Genomic DNA, 6,999 nt, shown 5'->3' on the forward strand with positions numbered 1-6,999 from the left:
TATATATATATATATATATATATATATATATATATATATATATATATGTCATTATATATATCATGATATATTACCACATATGTCGCATAAATTCTATAGGGGTAGATAACCCACTATATTCCAATATATTAGTTTTTAATAGTTCAGTTTATATAGTACATGTGTGCATGTGAGTGTGTGTGTGTGTGTGTGTGTATTATGTATGTATGTATCAATAAATAGTTCAAAAAATTATTACAAATTATTATTTCATTAATGAAATTGCTTTAGGAAAATCTATGCAATTTAATACCTCTAATTTTAATATTGATTTAGAGAAAAAAGTATGTATTGTAAATAAGGATATACAGTAAATTCAATGGCAATATACAGGGGAGTGTCATTGGACCTCCTATCACAACACCTAAGACATTTATTTCTGACATTGTAAAAAATTTACACTGTAAGGAATTTGCAGTAAGGTGAATGAATTGGTCAGCAGTCGATGATACGCTTGAATTTAACATTTAAATCAGTGTCCTTCATTAAGGATATGTTAAAGTGAATGAAAATCAACTAGGATATTAACATGTAAGTACTAAGAGGCCAAAGTACAGATCCTGTCTTATGAAAATAAAAATAAAATTACACATAATAATATTATTAATCAGTGTAAATTGCAGTCATGATATTCAAAATTGAATTGATAGACAAATTAACATCATTCATAGAAGATATGAAAGTGCATTGTTTAAGGACATGCCATATCTATATCGCTGTAGAAATGCAAACGCTCATCAATACATACAATATAAAAGTGATTTAATCTTGCTTAACCAGCATAGCTTCCATCCGGAAACAGTCGTAAACGCACATATACACATCCCCAGCATCTGTTTATTAATAATCAAAGTGAATTCACTCTTCAGATCAAATACTCTGAACATCAGGTATACCATTTAACAAGCACCTATATAAGGAAAATACAACGAGCTCACCGTTATCAGCTTCAAGAAGCATTACAATCAACGCTTCTACTCCTTTATGGGAAGAAACAGAAAAACATTCTATTGGGTTACTGCATAATTATTGCGGCTTTTTTTCAACAAAATTTTTTCAACAAAAACAATAACAATATTTAACAAAGTCATCTTTAAATGACTGTCTGACTGTCTGACTGTCTGCTAAGCAAATGGGAAGCAGTAATTCAAGTAGATGGTGAATATGCACCGGAATAATTATTTAAAGATGTTTTTGTTACATGTTGTTATTGTTTTTCTTGAATAATTTTTTTGTTGACAAAAGCTGCAATAATTATGCACCAACCCAATATTGTTATGGTTCATTTGAAAGCTCAGGTACCAATTTATACCATAGCTGGGAATATTCTTGATACAACTGCAACTTATTTCAACAAAGATTTGTCTATCTTAAAAGTTCTAGATACTGAAACAGTCTATAATATCCCTCAATAGAAATTAGAAGGCTTTTTCAACATGCTGATTCTTGCTGTTTATCCCAAACCAGTTAACAGAGATTCGAGAAAATTATGATTAGGAACTTCGTAAACTCTTTTGCTTATTTATACACATGATGCATACCTATATATCATTCTACCTACCTAAATACCTACCTATCTACCTACCTACCTACATACATACATACATTATGGAAGTCAACTTGTGGCCGCATAAAACTGCTTTCTAAACCCATTTGAATCTAAGAAATATCTTACGTTTTGTCTCTCCATCGCTAATGACGCCTCATATGACACCTAAGACCTGCAAGGGACCTACAAGTCATTCCTCGCCGATCACAAGTCAGCCTTTTAGCAATAGCCCGACCGTCTGGATGGTGGGATCTACAATACCAATAGAGTCCATTGGCTGACCCACATATTCTACTAAAGAAGGTACACGAGAGAACAGAATTGATTTGTAAACGGGTCGCTTTCATGGCTCTACTTGTGATTGAGTAGGCCTGCCTTTGAGAAGCAGACACGACCGCGCTGGTCACACGAAAAGGATTGTTTCGTACCCTTCTCAGAAAGAGAATTCACATGCTTCATATATTTACCAGCCCGCTTCGACTGCATGTATGCAAACCATCCATCCTTTTTTATCCATCCATCCATCCATCCATCCATCCATCCATCCATCCATACTTGATGGCTGTGAACTCGTATGATCATCATCGCCAAATAATCTTGTTCCTGGACTTTAAAGACAATGGAAGTTAACAATTCCTGTGATGAAATTAAAGTCAATAACAGCATGCACGACACCGCAGACTCTCCTACAAAGCCAAGTACTCCAGACACAGGTAAGAGCCGAGTCTCTGGCATTGTAATGAGGCAAGTGTTATTTGGGAATAGCCTTTTGTCCAGTCAACATCCCACATATTCCTCATCTCTAGCTCTGAGTTGTTTGAAATGAATAAATGAGGCCCTGTTTCTGAATAATGTAATACTTATTCATAAAACCTCACTCTATCTTATAAATCATCGTCGTGCCCGTCTTATGCTTCGACTGATTTACATGTAAAGCGAATGAATATATCTTCTATTTTACTTAATTATTGCATCAAATTTTATTTTATTTCTTTTTAGATGTGCAAATTCCATTGACAAGTCTTCTGGCTTTGTTGACCTCGGCGATTTTGGTTTATAATTGAAAGACACTTACAGAATAAGAACATTAAGGATGCTTTTGTTTAAATTTTATCTTTAATTTCCAATCAGTTATGATTTTCAAAAAATGATATATGCTACTTCTAATATTGATTTTATTTGGCTAGACATGAATTGAATTTTTATTGCAAGTGACGAGGGAGTCATTAAAAGTAACTCCAGTGTATTACTGGTAGTTTTTTAAAAAACTCACTGAAGGATTAATGAAACTTATTACAGCAGAGTTTTGAGCTAAAAGAAATGAGTCACCGAACTATATAGAATAAGACATCCAGTTCGGTGCTTATTGCGACCTACTCTCAAACATGTTCCTTTTATTACAAATTTTTGAGTCAACTGCGAAAGGGGAACTCTATGTAGTCACTTGATTTGCTGGAAATAACGACCAAGTTATTTTCATGTTCCACTGTCTTACAAAACCCATTATATGATGTGGTCCTAAATACCCACCTATACTAGATAGTCTAGGCTGGGACGTCTTTCACCATGTCTGCTCAGTGATTTCTAAACTGGAGTGAAACAAGCTAATATTGATCACCAAATTTACAAACACAAGAGTACATTTTTCTATCTACTAAATCAATTTCTAATTTAGGCGCAAGGCCAACATTTTCGAGAGATGTAGGTTAGTCGATTACGTCAGTACTTGACATATTCTTTATTTTATCGACTTTAGAGGAATAAAAGAATAATTTACCTTCGTTACAGACATAAAAATTCGGAACAAATTCTACAAAGGATTTGTTCGATGCATTGACGATTCTGTCAATCCACTGCCCTTCTTTTTTTACTAATAATGGATAAGTATTGATCTCACACATACACACACATACAGACGCGCACGCGTCAAGTTTAACAATTATCCGTCCACATTTAATACATATTAATAATCTGAACAGTATTATGAAAAATTAGATGGATCAACTCTACTCTTTCCCTCTCAATTTGTAACCTTGTAGTAAATCGTAAATAGGTTTTGACTCATCGGAACTGGTTGAATCTATTTTATTTTCCTCACACTAGTAATATTTCTGGGATAAGCCGCAAGTTATACCTACTTTACATTTCCTCATAATATGCATAGATCATCGTAAAAACACAATTAACTAGTGGTTGTTTTTGTTTTTGCTGTCGTCGTTGTCTAGCCTCTGATCGAGAAGACATATGGTCAAATATGTTCCAAAGATGACCACCTAACTTTTTGAATACCGGTGAATCATGATAGCGGTTCTTTGGCATGTCCTTGGTATTGCTGACAAAAGCAAGCAAAGGAACTAAATGTTGTTGAATGTAGCCTTCCTTTTTCTAAAGACATTACAAACTGGTCTGTGTTTGATTTGGTCTCCTATTTCTATCAGTCCCTCATTTATTTAATTACTTCACAGTAAAAACTAAATGCGTTGCTGTGGTTTAGTTTCAATCATCTGCTGTGGTTATTTCATTTTCTTCGAGTCACTATCCTTTGAATGAATGTCACGGCTTCCCACTACGCTTCTTCAAATGAAGCTATTAATAAAAAGACAATACCTACGAATTATTAAAGATATTCAATAATTATGATTTTGCTATAGTTTTCTTCAACGATCGGAAAATTCTATTCGACTAAATCATAAAATGTCAAATAATTCTAAATTTCTAAATGAACTAAAAATTAATGATTGTTGTAATGATTTTTAAAATAAACATTTTATTTCATTTCACGGGTGTTTTCTTTCTTTTTTGTTGCTGTAATTTTTACCTCTCAAACTTTGCCTCGTCCTGATATACACTTCATAAAAGTTAAGTTCTGTTTTGTAGTAGAAGCTACAGTTGCTATCTCATTCAAGCGGAACTGAATTCGACCCCATTGCGTGATACCTTAGCTACCTGTTTTCTGCTATGGCCTCGAGTTGACTATTTTGTAAATCAGATTTGGTGAACATAAATAGATTAAGAAAGACACGCACATATTCATACGTATGTGTCTATGTGTATGAGTTCACGTGTTCATGTCGGTCTAAAGCAGTAAGTCAAGTTGTGTCATTGTATCTGAAAACGTGATCTAGTGATTCGGTGACTAGATTTCGATAAAATAAGCCCCACACTCGGATCGATATGACTGATTAAAAGCCTTGAATGCGGTGCTCTAGCATGGCTGAAGTGTGATAGCTAAAACTAGTAAACATAGAAACAGCACAGCGATGTAACTCAGACTGTAAAACTGTGAACGATACACTGAATAACGAAGGTTAATCACAAGAATTAGTAAGCTTGTTTTACACAACATTTGATATCAGTCAACAATAGAAGAATGTTATGTTGAAGTTCTATGGGAAATTGTGAATAAGCAACCGAACAGAGTATTTATTTGCAAAGTAAAGTTCCATTAGATTGAAGTGTCGATTAAGATAGCGAGAAATATATGCTTGTAACTGTCTAACTCTGTAAATTTTGTATCTTGTGTCTAACATCTCATCTGCTATCCGAAATCTTATCTGCTTCCATCGTTAGACAAACTATTTTGAAGTGTTTGGTGGAAGAGCCAGTGTAAAAAAATTAGACATTATTTCAATATCACATATTTTCAAACACAACAGTGAGTTATCGAATGAAATATTTGTTGTGATAGCAACTGAAGGGACTGTGTAGATGTGTGACGGTAATTGATAGAATTGTGAGGATGTATGACTGATTGATGGAATTGTGAAAATGGGTGACAGAGAGTGAAAAGACTGTAGATGTGTAGCAGTTATTGATTGGATTTTGATGCTGTGTGATAGTTGTTAAGGACTGTGGAGATGCATGGTATTGAGAGAAAGGACTATAGAGATGTGGAAGTCATGAAAGGGACTGTAGAAATTGAGCAGACTATGGAGATATGCGACTGTAATTGATAAAGCCGTGGAAATGAACAAGATCACATTAAACCCAGTTAAATAGTTTTCTATCACCTTGAGAAATTCGAGTTTATAGAAAATCATTTAAATAATCGATACGTCAGCTTTTTCCAGTGCTCTCTCACTAGCATAATGGGTACCGGAATGGACTTGTGGTTAGGAAATCTCCTTCACAGTGTCCGATCTTCCTATGCATCACATTGTATATGTATATTCTACCAACGGAGCAAGCAAAGCCTGTGTTGAAATGCTCTGTAGAAGTGCGTTGGCGAGGCAATTTCCGTATTTACATATCTGCCACTCGGTTTAACATTCCTTTTGCCATTTGGGTACTTTTATCAGAAGTACTCTTTCATAATTATTCGCATGCAGTCTCCAGTTTATGGACAGATTTCTCCCCTACTCTCACCCATCTCCGAAGTCATGAAAAATGTCACAACAGTTGCCTTTCTTTGGATCGTGCTATTATAAATAAAAACTTCGGTCAAGATACTCTCAAACAGTCTAATCAAAATCTCCACAAATAGAGACTGCACCCATATTTGTATGAAACAGAACACGACGTCCTTTATTTTAATTCAAAGTAATTTGTGATTAATTTGATTTTTTTTATATAGGTAAAGAAGTGTGACAAATAAGACAACAATTTTGAAATTTATTTTCTCGCATATCAAAACCAGAAATAATTCTTCCATTCTCACTCGCTTATATATCCAATACTTCAAGCAAACCACAAGATCGTGATTTAATTTTAGTATATTATTAAGATAGAATGCAGTGTTACAAAACGAGCCTTTAATAAAAATAAAACGATGCGTGAACGCTGTACAACTGCTATACATTTTTCATGTTCGTGTAAAATTCTGCAGAAAAATTTGCTACATTTCTCTCGTTATTTAAGGAATCTCTGTTGCTTGTAATAAAGATCAAAATTAAAGTATGAGAACACGTTAGCTCCCAGTATTTTGTTATATCATAAAAGACCTAGACAAGTTGCAGAAATAGTTTATACATTTGGTTTAATTTTAATACAACGCCGAATGTTTGAAGATTGGAAGATAGGAAGAAAGGTATATTCAGGTGAAACCAGTATTTTACTGGGACTCATTGTAACACGAAGAGTATATAGCTACCGTTGTTGATTGTCAAACTGAAAGGTAGCTGGATTTCGACTGGAAGCATAAGGGGATGAAACAAGGCAATATTTAGTCCGATACAGTACCATTTCCTGCCAATTATTGCATTAACATTTGTTAATGGTGATATCATACGTAAGCACAAGGTGACAGATTGGATCGAGGGGAAAGGCCATCGACTGAATTGACGACGCCAATTCCTGTCAAGTTCTTATTTTATTGAACCCGGAAAATAAGAAAAAGTCGACCACTGCTGAATCTGAAATTATCCTTTGTGAAAATTATATATATATATATAATTTTCACAAAGGATAATTTC

The 6,999-nt window shown here is 34.1% G+C and overlaps 1 long non-coding RNA gene across 1 annotated transcript in view; it reads left to right on the forward strand.

Annotated features, from left to right (window-relative positions):
* Window positions 1-4,366, forward strand: part of LOC128248347 (uncharacterized) — a 16,824-nt gene extending 12,458 nt beyond the window's left edge. Inside the window, exon 3 of the long non-coding RNA XR_008264579.1 lies at window positions 2,588-4,366. This is a non-coding gene — a long non-coding RNA (uncharacterized LOC128248347). The remainder of the gene's footprint in view (window positions 1-2,587) is intronic.
* Window positions 4,367-6,999: the final 2,633 nt, after the last annotated feature.

The sequence above is a fragment of the Octopus bimaculoides genome, chromosome 7 (genome assembly GCF_001194135.2).
Source record: "Octopus bimaculoides isolate UCB-OBI-ISO-001 chromosome 7, ASM119413v2, whole genome shotgun sequence".
In the NCBI taxonomy this organism is placed as follows: domain Eukaryota; kingdom Metazoa; phylum Mollusca; class Cephalopoda; order Octopoda; family Octopodidae; genus Octopus; species Octopus bimaculoides.